Raw genomic sequence first — 16,414 nt, 5'->3', positions numbered from 1 at the left:
GGCCCCATACGAAGTTTAAAGTAGTTTTTTTTTTCTCTAATTCTGTGAAGAATGTCTATGTTAGTTTGATGGGAATAGCCATGAATCTGTAAATTACTTTGTACAGTCTGGCCATTTTCATGGTATTGATTCTTCCTATCCATGAGCATGGAATATTTTTCTATTTATTTGTGTCCTCTTTGACTTCCTGGAGAAGTGGTTTGTAGTTCTTCTTAAAGTGATCATTCATGTGCCTTGTTAACTGTATTCCTAGGTATTTTATTCTCTTGGTAGCAATTGTAAATGGAAGTTAATTCATGATTTGGCTCTTTGCTTGTCTGTTGTTAGTGTATAGAAATGCTTGTGATTTTTTCACATTGATTTTGTGTCCTGAGACTTTACTAAGGAGTTTACTTAAAGTAAAGTAAGACTGTACTTTAAGGAGTTTGGGGGCTGAGATGATGGGGTTTTCTAAATATAGTATCATGTCATCTGCAAATAGAGATATTTTGACTTCCTCTCTTTTTTTTTTAATACCCTTTATTTATTTCTCTTGCTTGATTGCCCTGACTAGAAATTTCAATACTGTGTTGAATAGGAGTGGTGAGAGAGGACATCCTTGTCTTGTGCCAGTTTTCAAAAGGAATGCTTCCAGCTTTTGGCCATTCAGTATATTAGCTGCAGGTTTGTCATAAATAGTGCTTATTATTTTGAGATATCTTCCATCAATACCTAGTTTATTGAAAGTTTTTAACATGAAGGAATGTTGAATTTTATCAAAGGTCTTTTCTGCATCTATCAAGATAATCATGAGGTTTTTGTCATTGGTTATGTTTCTGTGATGGATTTTGTTTATTGATTTGCATATGTTGAACCAGACTTGCATCCCAGAAATGACGCTGACTTGATCGTGGTGGATAAACTTTTGGATGTGCTGCTGGATTTGATTTGCCAGTATTGTATTGAGGATTTTCACATCAATGTTCATCAGGGATATGGGCCTGAAGTTTCCTGGTTTTTGTTGTGTCTCTGCCAGGTTTTGGTATCAGGATGATGCTGGCCTCATAAAATGAGTTAGGGAGGAGTCTCTCCCTTTCAGTTGTTTGGAATAGTTTATGAAGGAATGGTGCCAGCTCCTCTTTGTACATCCAGTAGAATTCAGCTGTGAATCCACCTGGTTCTGAGATTTTTATGTTGGTAGGCTATTTATTTCTGCCTCAATTGCAGAACATGTTGTTGGTCTATTCAGGGATTTGTCTTCTTCCTTAGTCTTGGGAGGGTGTATATGTCCAGGAATTTATCCATTTCTTCTAAATTTTCTAGTTTATTTGCATAGAGGTGTTTATAGTATTCTCTGACAGTAGTTTGTAATTCTGTGTGGTCAGTGGTGATATCCCTTCTGTCATTTTTTTCGTTGTGTCTATTTAATTCTTCTCTTTTCTTGTTAGTCTACCTAGTCTATCTATTTTATTAATATTTTTCAAAAAACGAACCGCTGGACTGATTTTTGAAGGGTTTTCTTCTGTCTCTATCTCCTTCAGCTCCAGTCTGATCTTAGCTATTTCTTGTCTTCTGCTAGCTTTTGGATTGGTTTGCTCCTGCTTCTCTAGTTCTTTTCATTGTGACATTAGGGTGTCAATTTGAGATCTTTCTAGCTTTCTGATATGGGCTTTTAGTGCTATAAATTTCCCTCTTAACACTGCTTTAGCTGCATTCCAGAGATTCTGGTACACTGTCTTTTTGTTCTCGCTGGTTTCAAAGAACTTCTTGATTTCTGCCTTAATTTCATTATTTAGCCAGGAGTCATTCAGGAGCAGGTTGTTCAATTTCCATGTAGTTGTGTGGTTTTGAGTGAGTTTCTTAATCTTGAGTTCTAATTTGATTGCACTGTGGTCTGAGAGACTGTTTGTTATGATTTCATTTCTTCTGCATTTGCTGAGGAATGTTTTACTCCCAACTATGTGGTTGATTTTAGAGTAAGTGCCATGTAGAACTGAGAAGAATGTATATTCTGTTGTTTGGAGGTAGAGAGTTCTGTAGATATCTATTAGGTCCACTTGTTCCAGAGCTGAATTCAAGTCCTAAATATCCTTGTTAATTTTCTATCTCATTGCTCTGTCTAATCTTGAGAGTGGTGTGTTAAAGTCTCCCACTATTATTGTGTGGGAGTCTAAGTCTCTTTGTAGGTTTCTAATAACTTGTTTTATGAATCTAGGTGCTCCTGTATTGGGTGCATATATATTTAGAATAGTTAGCTCTTCTTGTTGAATTGATCCCATTACCATTATGTAATCCCTTGTTTGTCTCTTTTGATCTTTGTTCGTTTAAAGTCTGTTTTGTCAGAGACTAGGATTGCAACCCTTGCTTTTTTCTGCTTTCCATTTGCTTGATAATTTTTTCCCTCTCTTTATTTTGATCCTATGTGTGTCTTTGCACATAAGATGGTCTCTTGAATACAGCACACCAATGGGTCTTGACTCTTTATCCAATTTGCCAGTCTGTGTCTTTTAATTGGGGCATTTACACCACCAATGTAAAGTGTTTAATAAATACTTTTGTTTGTATGTAGTCTTCAAAAATATGTATGGTTGTTTGTGGACATGGAACTCATACCCGTATGAAGTTATAGAACATTTCTATCACCCTAGAAAGTTAAATCATGCCCATGTGACGTCAATCCCACCCCTACTCCCACTCCCAAGTCAACTACTGTTCTGCTTTCCATTATTTGCCTGTTATAGAACTTTATAGAATCAAATCATGCATTTTTTTTTGCTTGTTCCTTCCAGTCACTATAATATCTGTGATAATCATCTGCGTTGTGTTTGTATTAGTAGTTCCTCATTTTAATCTGTGAGTTCTATTCCACTTTAACATTGCACTTTACTGTATCATCATTTCTATTTAATCCAGTTTGCATATTCCTTTTCTTGCTGATGCACCTGAGCTCTTTCCAGGTTTTGAATATGATTAACACATCTACCATGTAAATTGTTACACAAGACTTTTTGCAGCAATGTGATTTCATTTCTTTCAGATAAGTACCTAGAAGTGGGAATTCCTGGGTCATAGGATAGGTGTATATTTAGTTTTATCAACAATCATAAAATCTTTGGGTTTTGTGATATTTTGTATCTCTAATAAGAAAGGATGAGAATTACTCTTCCTCCACATTTTTCCCAACACGTGGCATTATCAGTCCTTTTAATTTTAGATATTCAAAACAGTGTGAAATGATAGCTCATTGTTTCAATGTAACTTTAGAAACTATGAAAAGTTTTACATTAAGTTTTAATGTAGGTGTCTGCTAATTCTAACAACTACACAAATTCTGAGTCAACTGATTAATCTCCTCATATCGGTCTTGTTTTCTGGTTTCATTTTTCGTGCCTGGTCATCATTGAATGGATACAAGATATTATGAATTTTACCTTGATGTTACTGGATTTCAAATATTCTTATAAATATTCTTGAGGGTTTTTTTCTGAAATTCATTTTAAATTACTGAGAAACTGTCTGATATTCTTAGGTGTTGGTTTTATGATTTTTAGTGGGTCTGGAGTGGTCCTCACTGTAGGGTTAATTATTACTTACCACTGAGACAAGATATTCTGCATAGACTATCCAATGCCCTGTGGATTATGAACTATTTGGTCTAACTGTTGTGAATAGGCATTATTCCCATGCCTGTGTGAGTACCGGGCGCTGACCCTTTTAGTTGTTTCAGGTTTGTTTTTTGTTTGTTTATTTGCTTTTTGATTAGGCTGGGGCTCTTTTCTCTAATGCATGCACTGATAATATTCAGATGAATCCTTGAAGTTAACTCTCCACGGATATCTGGGATTCTTTCTGTGGGCAGCTCCCTTTTTTTGCTAGGGTTTGGACTTTTTCATAGTGACCAGAGAGTAGCAATGAACCATCATTTTATAACTGAAACAAAAACCATAACCCCCTAGTCTACCTATTCATGATCTGTAGTTCTCTTCCTTTTTTGACTGCTATTTCTTCCTCAGTGACTCTTATACTTTTTGTAGACCTAGGCATTTTGTTTGTGTGGTTTTTTTGCCTTTTGCTGTTTTCATCCCAGGTTATGAGAGCCAGCTGGGTGTGGTGACTCACACTTATAATCCCAGCCCTGTGGAAGGCTACGGCAAGAAGATTGCTTGAGACCAGCAGTTTGAGACCAGCCTGGGCAATATAGAGAGACCTGGCTTCTACAAAAATAAAAAGTAATAATTAGCGGGTATGGTGTCATGCACCTGTAGTCCCAGCTACTTTAGAGGCTAAGGTAGGAGGATCGCTTAAGCCCAGGAGTTTGAGGCTACAGTGAGCTATGATTGTGCCACTTAACTTCAACCTAGGCTACAAGGTAAGACCTATCTTTAAAAAATGAGAGCCTGTCACCTTCCTCTCTCTCACTGTGGGACACTTACAAAGTTGAATACATGGAAAGGGAGCTGTTAACACACACTAATTCATCATCATATCATTTATCAAAAGTCTGGCAAGCTGGTTTAAATGACAAAAATATATTCACACCTACTAGTCTACATTATCATTGTATAAAATCCTTATTGCTTGTAAAACACTGATCAACCCCAGCTACACATGTGAAATATTGTTTTGATCCTAATTCTTTTTCATTCTTTTTCTAATTTTCTGTTTAACCGAAGTTCAACACCTAAAGGTGCCTTTATTTCTAAAAAAAATATTCATTATAGTCTAGGATATGTTCAGACTTTTGAGAATTATGACTGCCATGTTGAGAGACAATGCCCTTTTAACGCGCTATTAGAAAAGTTTATTTTCTACAATATACACTAAACAAAAGTATAAAGAACTTGCATTTTATAGATATGATGAAATTTGAAAGTTTCTTTTATTCCCATAAAAGCCTAAATAATATTTTCTTTACCTTAAAGCCATCTCTTAATTGTAAGATTATTTCAGATTAGAACATCTATTTAATGGCAGAAAACACTCTTAAAACCAGGGATCTTCAAAATACTTCTCCAAATCTCTATTTCAAATTCCTATGAAAAGTTATTTTATGTATCTTCCAAAGTATATTTGTTTTATTTTTTCTAAGAAGAAAATATGATCTATTTTAAAGTTTTCATAACCACCTAGATTTATTTAGTAACTTTTCTCTAAGAAATTAAAGTAGGCTTACTCTTGTAGATTTAACTCAAAAAAAAAGTTCTAATAAATAGATGCAATGAGATACATTCTATTTTATTTTTATTTTACATATTATTTAGAGTTTTGAACTTTTCATCTGGCAACATTCTGCCTGGCTGCCTCTTTGATTGTAAATCAGATCCCCTCAGATATAGCATTGCTCCAAAGAGGCCTTGAGAGTACTCATAGGTACATTGCTTACTGAATTACACTCCAGCGTCCTGACAGAACAAAGCACTGGCAAGTGTACCATAAATTTCCATAAAGAAATAACTTCAGCAATAAACTCTATTTAGGGATAAGAAAGAAGAGAATAACAGGGCAAACTAAATAAACATCATCACAATACAGCACATTAGATGACATCTTTACAGCGACATATAAAAATTACTTTGTAGAATCTTGATAGGAACTTACAGCCAAACTTTCTCACAAGAACATAAAGCCTTCTTGATATCATGAAAATCTGTTGCAGTTCTTCTCAGGAAAGTGGCTTTCCAGGAACATTGTAATTCTGTTTTAAAATGGATGTAAATGTTTTCAATTAATATTCACTATACCAAATAAGCAGGTCATAAACAATGTAATGAAATTAATTAATGGATGATGAATTAAACCATTGATTAAACTTATTTGAAGAACAATTTTACTAAGTACATATAACATTCTGACTTACATGATTGAACACATAGATTTAACAGGATAAAAATAAAATGCAATTTACTATCTCTAAGTAGAGGTAAGTATGAAAAATAAATATATAACACAAATGTTGTTAGCTGAAACAAAGAAAAAATAATTCTTTTATATATATATATATAAAAAAGCTGGGAAAAATTAAATACATATGAATACATCATTAAGCTGTAGAGATAGTGAAGAAACTACAGAGGGCTAAAATAAAATGTAAACAGAAGCTGAGAAGCAAATGAAGTGTGTGAAATTTATCTTTTATTCTGAAAACTTCTGCCAAATTTTGTTAGACTAAAGTTTCCTGTTCCCCTAGGACTGCATGGGCTAGAAAGAACAGAAGTTTTTAATGTGACATGGGTAGTTCAATAAAATATGCCTGATAAATCTGGTACCCCAAAGTGCCCTACGTTAAGCGAAAGAATGAATTAAAAATGAACCCATTATAAAGAAGGGGCAGCAAAAATATTCATCCATTTTAAACTTGGAACTGGATGAAAGAAAAGAAAATCTCCCATGAGAATTTGTAACCATGAACTCAGTGTCACATGGATTTTTGCTTGAATTTATGTTACCCACATGTTCAGGAGTAAAACTTGGAGCAGAAATTTTAATTTAAAATATGGTAAGGTTTGCAGTGCTCCCTGATGACTGGTAGAAGAAAGTAAAATCATCTCCAGGGATGTGCAACATCAATTCGGGAAAACAAAAACTTTCCATATATAAAGCTCCAAGGGAAATGAGCAGTTTAGAGTCAAAAATAATAAAAGAAACCACATAAATAGTTACAGATAAACCTCAAAGAATGTAAATATCAGAATTATCAGACTATTTTAAACACCTAAAGAAAAGAAAGAAAAAAAAACTGGGAACAAAAGCCTATAGAAAACAAGTAAGATTTGGAAGAGAGCACTGCATTTTGATAAATAAAGAAGACTTCAAAGTTAACATTTAAAACATAGATTGAACAATACAAAATAACTTAGCTAATGAACAGGTAGATAGTTTATTCTCAAAAGATATGTGGTAGTAATAATGTTTTAAAAACTAGAATTGAGATTTTAAGGACAAACTTCCAATTTACAGTCTGGTAGGTAGAGAGCTTAGAAGTTGTCACTCATTCCTACCAACAAGTAAAAAGCTGAACCAACTGAAAAATCAGCAACTCTTCTTAGATCTGTCAGAGAAGTCACTGGGAGAATCACTGGCCCCCAAATTGGAGAGACAGATAGGTGAATACAGAGAATCACAACTTACCAGAGCAAGGACCCAAAAGCTGAAGCCTCCATGGGGACCAGCACTGGGTAAGAAAACCTGAGCTGTAATTAGTAAATTACTAGAGGCTCACTATAGATTATTTTGAGAGTCAAAAAGTCCAGGGAAACCCAGTTAAAGGAGTACCCCTACACTTTTGTGAGCTTTAGCTCCTGGAGCTACACCAGGTTTTGACAGTGAAAGAGGAGAAGAGAAATGAAAAAGAAAGAAGATAATTTAAAAATCCCTTCATGCTTCCTGCAAGGGAAGAAAAAAGTAATCATTTTGAAATTTACCAAAGTATTCTGCTAGTGATAAGACCTGCCCCTAGAAGAAGCTGTTCTCCCAGAGCCTAGACCACTGTTTTGTTTGGGGGCCTAACTGGGGGTGGGAAATACCCAACTCTAGACTTCTCTAGCTTTCCACATAAAAGAAGAAAAATAGCCAACTCCAGTCCAATCTAGTTATTCTGTCCCACCTGGGACCAGGGATGGGGGGGAATCCATGGGAGAAGTGAGAAGCATGTGTGAGGTTAACAGTTCAGAGGCATAAGCTCATTAAAACACTGAGACCTAATTAGGCAACTATAGGACACTTTCCCTCCTCTCACACCTTACCACCTTGTTACTAAAGGCCTATTTAGCACACTTCCTGTTACCCAGTACATCATGTCCAGCTATCAGGAAAAAATTACAAGGCATACCAAAAATCACAAACATAGTTTGAAGAGATAGAGCAAGCACAAGAACCAAACTCATGTGGCAGAGATGATGGAATTATCAGACCAGAAATTTCAAACAACTATGATTATTATGCTAAGGGCTCTAATGGATAAAGGAGATAACATATCACAACAGATGAGCAACGTCAGCAGAAGTTCTGACAAGGGGAATAAAAAAGAAATGCTAGAGATCAAAAACACACTAATAGAAATGAAGAATGCCTTTGATAGGTTTATTATTAGACTGAACACAGCTGAGGAAAGAATTTCTGAACTTGAGAATACTCAATGAAAATTTCAAACAGTAAAGAGTAAAGAGAAAAAAGGCTGAAAAAAGAACCCAAATAGTATTTAAGAACTGTGGAAGAACTATAAAAAGTATAACATATGCAAACTGAGAAGGAAGAGAAGACAACAAGGGAGAGAAAAGAGGAAATACTTGGAGCAATAATGGATGAAAATTCCCCCAAAATTAAAGTCAGACACGAAACCACAGATCGAAGAAGCTCAGAGAACAACAAACAGGATAAGTGGAAAAACAAAACAACCTAGCCATATTATACTTAAACTCAGAATATCAAAGACAAAAGACCTTGAAAGAAACCAGAGAAAACAAAACACCTTACTTAAATAGGAGCAAAAATAAGAATCATATCCAATTACTTCTCAGAAACCATGCAAGCAAAAAAAGAATAAAGTAAAATATTTAATGTTTTAAGAGAAAAAAATCCCAGCAACCTAGAATTCTGTGTCCTAAGAAATTATCCTTCAAAAATGAAAGAGAAATAAACACTTCTTCAGACAAACAAAATTTGAGGAAACTTGTAACCAATTTATTTGTATAAATAAAATAAATGACAGCAATAATTCCGGTAATGGGGGTTATTTTATTACTATAAAGTACTCATAGTACCATAAAGCAGCATAGTGTCACTTGACAGTGAATTTTAAAGAACTGTAAATCTATATTGCTAACTCTAGGGCAACCACTTAAAAATAGGAAAAAAAAGTATAACTGATATGCCAAGAAAGGAGATAAAATGGTATTAAATAAGATGCCCAATTAAAAGCATAAAGGGAAGAAAAAGGAAAATTCAAAACTATGAATAAAGGACAAGGGTAACAAATAGAAAACACTAGTGAATACAGTAGATGTTATTCCAAGTATGTCAATAATCACTTTAAACATCAATGGTCTAAATATACCAATTAAAAGACAGAGATTGTCTGAATTAATAAAAAAACAAGACCTAACCATATGTTTTTTACAAGAAGCACACTTTAAATATAAAGATACATATATATTGAAAGTAATTGATTGAGAAAGATATATCATGCTAACATACCATAAGAAATCAGGATCCAGGCAATGGAATCTTATTCAGCACTAAAAATTAATAAGGTATTAAGTGAAGAAAAGACTCCTTAGGGAGGAACCATAAGTGCACGTTACTAAGGGAAAGAAGCCAATCTGAAAAGACTGCATACTGTATGATTCCAACTAAATGACAGTCTGGAAAAGTTAAAACTTACAAAGAGAGTGAAATGATCAGTGTTTGCCAGTGGTTAGGGGGAAGTAAGAAGAATAGGTGGAGGACAGACGATTTTCAGGGCAGTGAAACTACTCTGTATGGTACTCATCCTATATATATGTCACTATAAACTTAACAAAACCCATAGAATGTGTAACACCAAGAGTGATATAAACCATGGACTTTGATAATGATGTCAATATAGATTCATTGATTGTAACAACTGCACCACTGTGGTGCACTCAATTTTGCTCACTCAATTTTGCTGTGAACCTCAAACTGATGTAAAAAATCTTCCAGTCAATTTTGCTGTGAACCCCAAACTGATGTAAAAAACTAAAGTCTATTTAAAAAGTTAAGGAAAAAGCTTCACTTGCAGACACAATGGTATCAGACCAGCTATTCCCCCATAGTCAAAATAATTGGTACTCATGTTCTCCCTCCCTCTCTGTCCCTCTATATTACTTTCTGCACAGGGATACTGGTAGTACCTTCCGGGATGGGAAAAAGGTCCTTCTGAAAGCTCAAAAGATTCAAAGAAGTCTGGGGAATCAAATTGGAAGAGGGATAAATTCACCCAGATAACACTATCCTTGGGGTGTGGTTCCAGGTCCTCTAGCTACGGCCCCGACTTGGACATCTCACAACTGCATCTGTGCATTCAACTGTGTTGAAAGTTCACCTGCTCTGACTCTTAGACAAGGGTTTGATCTTCAGCTTTTTCTGCTAATCTACTGCATGAGATAAGGGCTTCTTTGTAAGCTGCGAAAGTGTTCTGGCTCTCATGCTTAGTTTTCAATGCCTTGCTAACTAAGCACGGCTTTCATTATCAAACCACTCCTCATGCCAACTATGCTAGTCAGGTTCTCCAGCAATCAGACACTGAGATAACGTTAGATTTACAGAAGTTGCATTGACAAGCAACATCTTAGAAAGGAAAGGAGAAAGGCTTACAGAGAAGAACCCATCAGATGGTGATATAAGATCTCACAAAGTATTGGCCAACCCCATGGGAAGCTCTGGAACAAAGATTTGCTTTTATAAGAGCCTCATGTTGGGTTCAGGCATCGGCAAGAAGAAAGTAACCTCAACTCAAAACCTGAGATAGACCCTAACGGAGCTGGCAGCTAGAGGCTGACAGCCAACCACACTCCTTGCTATGGGTGCAGTCATTTCTTTACAAAAGATCTAAGATATTCTTTTTCATCTGACACAAACACTATCAAATAAGTAAACATAATGAACATATGGACATCTACTAATGGAATGAACATCTACAGATGGAATTCTATGTATTCTAAAGATACATGGAATATTTACTAAGGTAGTCCACACGCTGAGGCATAAAAGATCTCAAATTCAGAAGGACTGAAATCATATAGAATAATATTCCTGAACAAAAATGGAGTTAAACTGTGAAGTAAGAGGAAAAAAAATCTTAAACTTGTAAAACTCAGATTATGGTAATTAGCAAATCCATCATCTAAAATATTTATTATTTCTTTGGGAACAAATTTAAGGCATGGAGGCATTATCCCAAGCAAATTAAGGCAGAAACAGAAAAGCAAATATCGCACGTTCTCACTTATTGTAAGTAGAAGCTAAAAATTGAGTACTCATGGGCATAAAGATGGCAACAATAGATACTGGGGACTATTAGAGGGAGACAAAGTGTGGGGACAAAGGTTAAAAAAAAAATTCTTGGCCGGGCACAGTGGCTCATGCCTATAATCCCAGTACTTTAGGAGGCTGAAGCGGGCTGATCACCTAAGGTCAGGAGTTCAAGACCAGCCTGGCCAACATGGTGAAACCCCATCTCTACTAAAATTACAAAAATTAGCCAGGTGTGGTAGCAAGCACCCGTAATCCCCGCTACTCGGGAGGCTAAGGCAGGATAATTGCTTGACTCCAGGAGACGGAGATTGCAGTGAGCCGAGATCACTCCACTGCACTCCAGCCTGAGCAACAGAGTGTGCCTCTGTCTCAAATAAATAAATAAATATATAAATAAATTAAAATAAATAAATAAATAACCACCTAATTCTTCAGTACTATGCTCAGTACCTGGATGACAGAGTCAATCATCGTGCTCCAAACCTCAGCATCACACAATATACTTATGTAATAAATACTTCTAAGCAACCACTGATTCTAAAATAAAACTTAAAATTTATTTTTAAGAATAATATGATAAAAATAAAATAAAACATGAATGTAAAAGGAACTTTATCATTTAACAGGTAATCTAGATTAATTTTTTATGAAAGTGTCTCTCTAGCCTATTATTAAGCACATACAGGATTGAGGAATTTATCTTCTGAAGTAGCCTGATTCATTTTGAGATGTTCTTTAATGGTTGGAAATTATTTTATATGAAGTTAAATTTTCCCTCCCATTATTTCCACCTTTTATCCTAGTTCTCTCCTCCAGAACCTCTCAAAATCAATCCAAACCTTACTGCACATGAGTCCTTAAAATAACCAAAAAGGGCTATCAAGTTCCTAATTCTTTCCTTCTCCAGATGAAACATTCTCAGCTCTTTCAGGTACCTTCTCACGTAATTTACAATGACCCAGAAATATTCTCATTCCTTGCCCTTCACCATTCTTCAGTCTGATTAAAAGACCTCCAGAGGTGAGCTTTCCAAAAGAGAACACAATATCCTAGGTGAGGTCTTCCCAGTGCAGAATACAGAAGCCACATCCCACTCTCACAAAAACAAAATAAATGTAAAAGGCATGAAGGGCAGGCAGGAGTTAGTTTGGATAATTTCTTGGGTAGACATATGATTGATTACTTCTAATTATAACCTCCTTCTTGGGACTCATCAGGCCCTAAAACTGACTAAGTAGTTTTATGCCTTATGGCCTTTGCACAGCCTGTCCTGGTGAAACCCTGTCTCTACTAAAAATACAAAAATTAGCCAGGCATGGTGGTGGACACCTGTAATCCCAGCTACTTGGGAGGCTGAGGCAGAATTGCTTGAAGCCGGGAGGAAGACAGAGGTTATAGTAAGCCAGGATCACGCCATTGCACTCCAGCCTGGGCGACAGAGTGAGACTCTGTCTCAAAAAAAAAAAAAAAAAAAAAAAAACCAACAACAACAACAAGAAAGAAAGATCTTACCATATCTTCATACTCACCATCCCAGAAAGGCTGTTCCTTACCACTTTTTCTAGGGCAACCTTTTCACCATTATTCTCTGACCCAGTCTAATGTTTATTTTCTTCAGAAAAACTACCAAAGATGCAATTATTAATTTGCATGTTATCCTGTCTTTGTTTCTCCCACTAGAATATAAAGTAAAAGTTTGGTAAACAAAGAAAAAAATTAAAAACAGCATCTCTTTGTTCCATTAATATCCTGCCAGCCTTTGGCGCAGCAGATGCACAGTGTATAATTAACACTCAAAAATACTTGGTGAGTTAATAAATTAAAAAATGAAATGGTTACCAACAAGTTTTTGGTTTTGCGACTGGATAAATAAGCCAAGACTAACATTACAGAAGGACAAGTCCGTTGTGGAAGGAAAAAGAGAATCATGCAGGAGTCTAAGTTTTTTGGGGTCTAATATCTAGATTGGGAATAAGGATCTGGATCTAGAAGCCAGACCTAAAAAATAAATTTATATAACAGGGTCATCAATCTATTCGACACAGTTAAAGTTATGGGAATAGATGAGGAAATAATCAGATGTTGCAATAAAGAAAAAAGAAACTAAGGGACACAGAATGAGAAATTAATGTCTAAGGAAATTAAAAGCAATCCGAGAAGTGGAACTACAACCAAATAATTCCATTGTTTCAAGACGGAAGTGACAGATATAGTCAGATAGCAATAGAAGAGACCTGAAAAATGGCCATGGGTTTTTACAATTCAGCAGTTATTAGAAACTTTTGAGAGAGAGCAGTTTAATGGTATTTTAGGAGCAGAAGTCTGAGAGTCATGCAGTACACAGGTCAGAAAATAAAAGGGTAAATAAGAGCACTCTGTCAAGATGATTGATTGAATAGTGTATAAGAAAATCAAGATAGCAAGCAGAGAGGTACCCCAAAGACAAAGAAGGTGTTTTTTTTTCTTAGTTTTTAGATGCAATAGATTTGTACATATTTATCACCTACGGGAAAGAGCCACTGGAAAGCAAAGCATTAAAAATACAAAGAAAATGGGGACATTTGAAGAATGACTTATCTGAGATCACAGAAAGACAGCAGAATGAGTATTCATGAGTATAGACATTAGATATTAGGTAGGAGGCACCAGCACCTCCTGCTTGTGGGGAACTCTCATTGGTGCACAGAAGTTAAAAGAATGATACATGTTTAAAGGCATTTATATCAGAAAGATACAAAGACAGAGTAGACAATAAACTTATTCCTCAAAAGCACAGAACCCCCTTGGAGTTGGAGATCATTTACTTGTAGTGGCACAAACTGGCACCAAAAAAATGCTATGCCTATATTATGTTCTCTATTACTGTTCACTCACTTGGTAAAAGACAGTACAAAGAGATAAAAGGATTGGGTTAGAAGTCTGTAAGGCAGATGGAGAAGAATAATTTGAGGGAGGAGGATTAAAGGATACTGCCTTTATAAAGATGGAAAGAGGCCTAGCAGGTAATTTGATGGGATTTGTGAAAAACAACAAATTAAAGGGGATGCCACAAAACAAGTGGATTACGAAGAGGGATAAAGGTTGGTCTGAGATTTGTGAATACGGAGATGTCTAATATACATCCAAGTCAAATACATAGTTGGATACTTGAGTCTGACATAAAGGAAGAAATGTGGACTGGGGTTTATAAGTTTGGTATTCATCAGCATTAAATAGTACTTAAATAGGTGGGAATGATACGATCATCTAGGGAGTAAGCAAAGATAGAGGAGAAAGGAGAACCAAAGACTGAGCCCGTTGGCCCTGGAGCACCAAGATGTTGTAGAGATGAGAGAAGATGGTTTAGAAGGAGTACGGTAGACAGAATTCTTAGATTCCTGTCTCCTGGTGTACAAACCCCAAACAATCCCCTCCACTTGACTGTAGGTGTGACTTAATAATGTAACTAGATCTTACTCCCATGATTAGGTTGTATCTTATGGCAAAGGTAAAGGGATTCACCAGATGTAATTAAGGTCCCTAATCAGTAGATTTAAATTACTGAAAAAGGAGCTTATTCTTTATGGGCATGACCTAATCCAGCAAGGCATTTTATTATTTTACTTTGATCTTTTGAGAAAGGGTCTTACTCTGTCCCTCAGGCTGGAGTACAGTAGTACGGTCACTGCTCACTGCAGCCTTGACCTCCTGGGCTCAGGTGATCCTCCCACCTCAGCCTCTTGAGTAGCTGGAACTATGGATGCACATTAACATGCCTGGCTAATTTTTTATAATTTTTTCTTGGAGACAGGGTTTTGTCATGTTACCTAGGCTGCTCTCAAACTCCTGGACTCAAGTGATCTGCCTGCCTCAGCTTCCCAAAGTGCTGGGATTACAGGTGAGCCACTGCATCCCACCAAAATGTAAAATATTCTCCTCCTGGGCTTGAAGAATCCAATAACCATGTTTTGAGAGGGTTTTGAGAGGGCCATGTAGCAAGGACCTGAAAACAACCTTAGTAGTGGGAGTGACCCCGATCTAATAGCCAACAAAACAACAGAGGCCTCAGTCTTAAAACTGCAAGAAACGAGTCCTGACAATAACATGAATGAACCTCAAAGTGAATTCTTTTCCAGACAAACCTCTGGATGAGAAAATATGCCAGCCAACACTTTGATTTTACCCTTGTGAGACCCTGAGCCAGATTTTTGGCCAGCAGAAAGATAACAAATGAGTATTATTTTAAGCCACAAAATTTGTGGCAACTTACGACACAGCAATGGGAAAACAACACAGAGAGTAATCATAGAAAATTACAAGTGCTGTTCTGGAAGCCAAATGACTAAAAAGGGAAGAATAATTGATTGTTGTCAAATGCTACTGACAAATGCAGAACAATGAGACCTGCATATTGATTATTGGATTTACTAAAGAGAAAAATTGTAGAATTATAGCATAATTCAAGAGGAGATTTGCACAAGTATAGAGGTGAAGCTCAAAGGAGACAAAAATGTGGAGGGTTACCTAAGTTAGTAAATGAATAAAATTAAAATGTTCCAGAACAGACTGAATGGCATGATGTATGGCATTATTCATATGTACATGCAAGCATGTTCATTCTTCTGGAGTGTGGCATTTCTGACCAAATGTAAATTTGGTACTTTGAGTTGCCTTCTTGTCTTCAAAAGAATAACCTCATCTTTCAGCACATCTACATGACGAATAATTAAAAGGAAATTCTTGGCCTTGTAGCATTTCCAAAACAAGATGAAAATTGAGAGACATCTGAACAACAAAATTTCCTCAAAAATAATGTTTTCAATATAGTTCACACTTCATGTGTTTTATAAATTCTCCCCAACACACACACACATAACTGTAAATTCTCCTACTTTTACAACTCTAATTATTCTGTACAGATAGCACAAAAAAGCAACCTGAAGATGAAGTGCAGAAAACTATCTTCATATTAAGGAGTAATGTATTAATTCTATATGCTATATTCAATTAACAGAACATTTAGCATAAGCAATTTTCAAACGCACACACACACACACCCCAACACAAACATAAGGTAAAACAGATTTATTGCAAGACATACAATCAACTACAACAGTGTAGTTAAATGAATGCGTCATTCTGTAGTTACTAACCCTGCTGAAGCAAATGCATTTTTTCCTAAAATAAGAATCATTTATTGTTAAATAACTATTGCTTATGTTTATTGAAAAACAATGCAGTGTACAGCTAATATCTCTGATCCTATTTCTTAGCTGATTTCTCTTGAAGATTGGTAAAGTGTAGAGATATTGATTTTATTCTCTAATAATCATTCCTTAAACTGTATATCTGAATGCCATTACAACCCCAGGAAAAGAGAGCAAGAACAAGTTTAGTGCTCTGTTTGCCCATTTATGTAGCACTAGTGGTACCAATTTCTGATAATGTGCCTACATTTATGGAG

At 35.8% G+C, this 16,414-nt stretch overlaps 1 long non-coding RNA gene across 1 annotated transcript in view; it reads right to left on the bottom strand.

The window, feature by feature from the left end:
* Positions 1–16,414, bottom strand: part of LOC126960615 (uncharacterized) — a 246,259-nt gene that overhangs the window by 144,851 nt on the left and 84,994 nt on the right. Inside the window, exon 4 of the long non-coding RNA XR_007728080.1 lies at positions 5,578–5,674. This is a non-coding gene — a long non-coding RNA (uncharacterized LOC126960615). The remainder of the gene's footprint in view (positions 1–5,577; positions 5,675–16,414) is intronic.

Source organism: Macaca thibetana, chromosome 8, assembly GCF_024542745.1.
Source record: "Macaca thibetana thibetana isolate TM-01 chromosome 8, ASM2454274v1, whole genome shotgun sequence".
Classification (NCBI taxonomy): domain Eukaryota; kingdom Metazoa; phylum Chordata; class Mammalia; order Primates; family Cercopithecidae; genus Macaca; species Macaca thibetana.
This window is presented reverse-complemented; position numbering and strand designations above follow the sequence as displayed.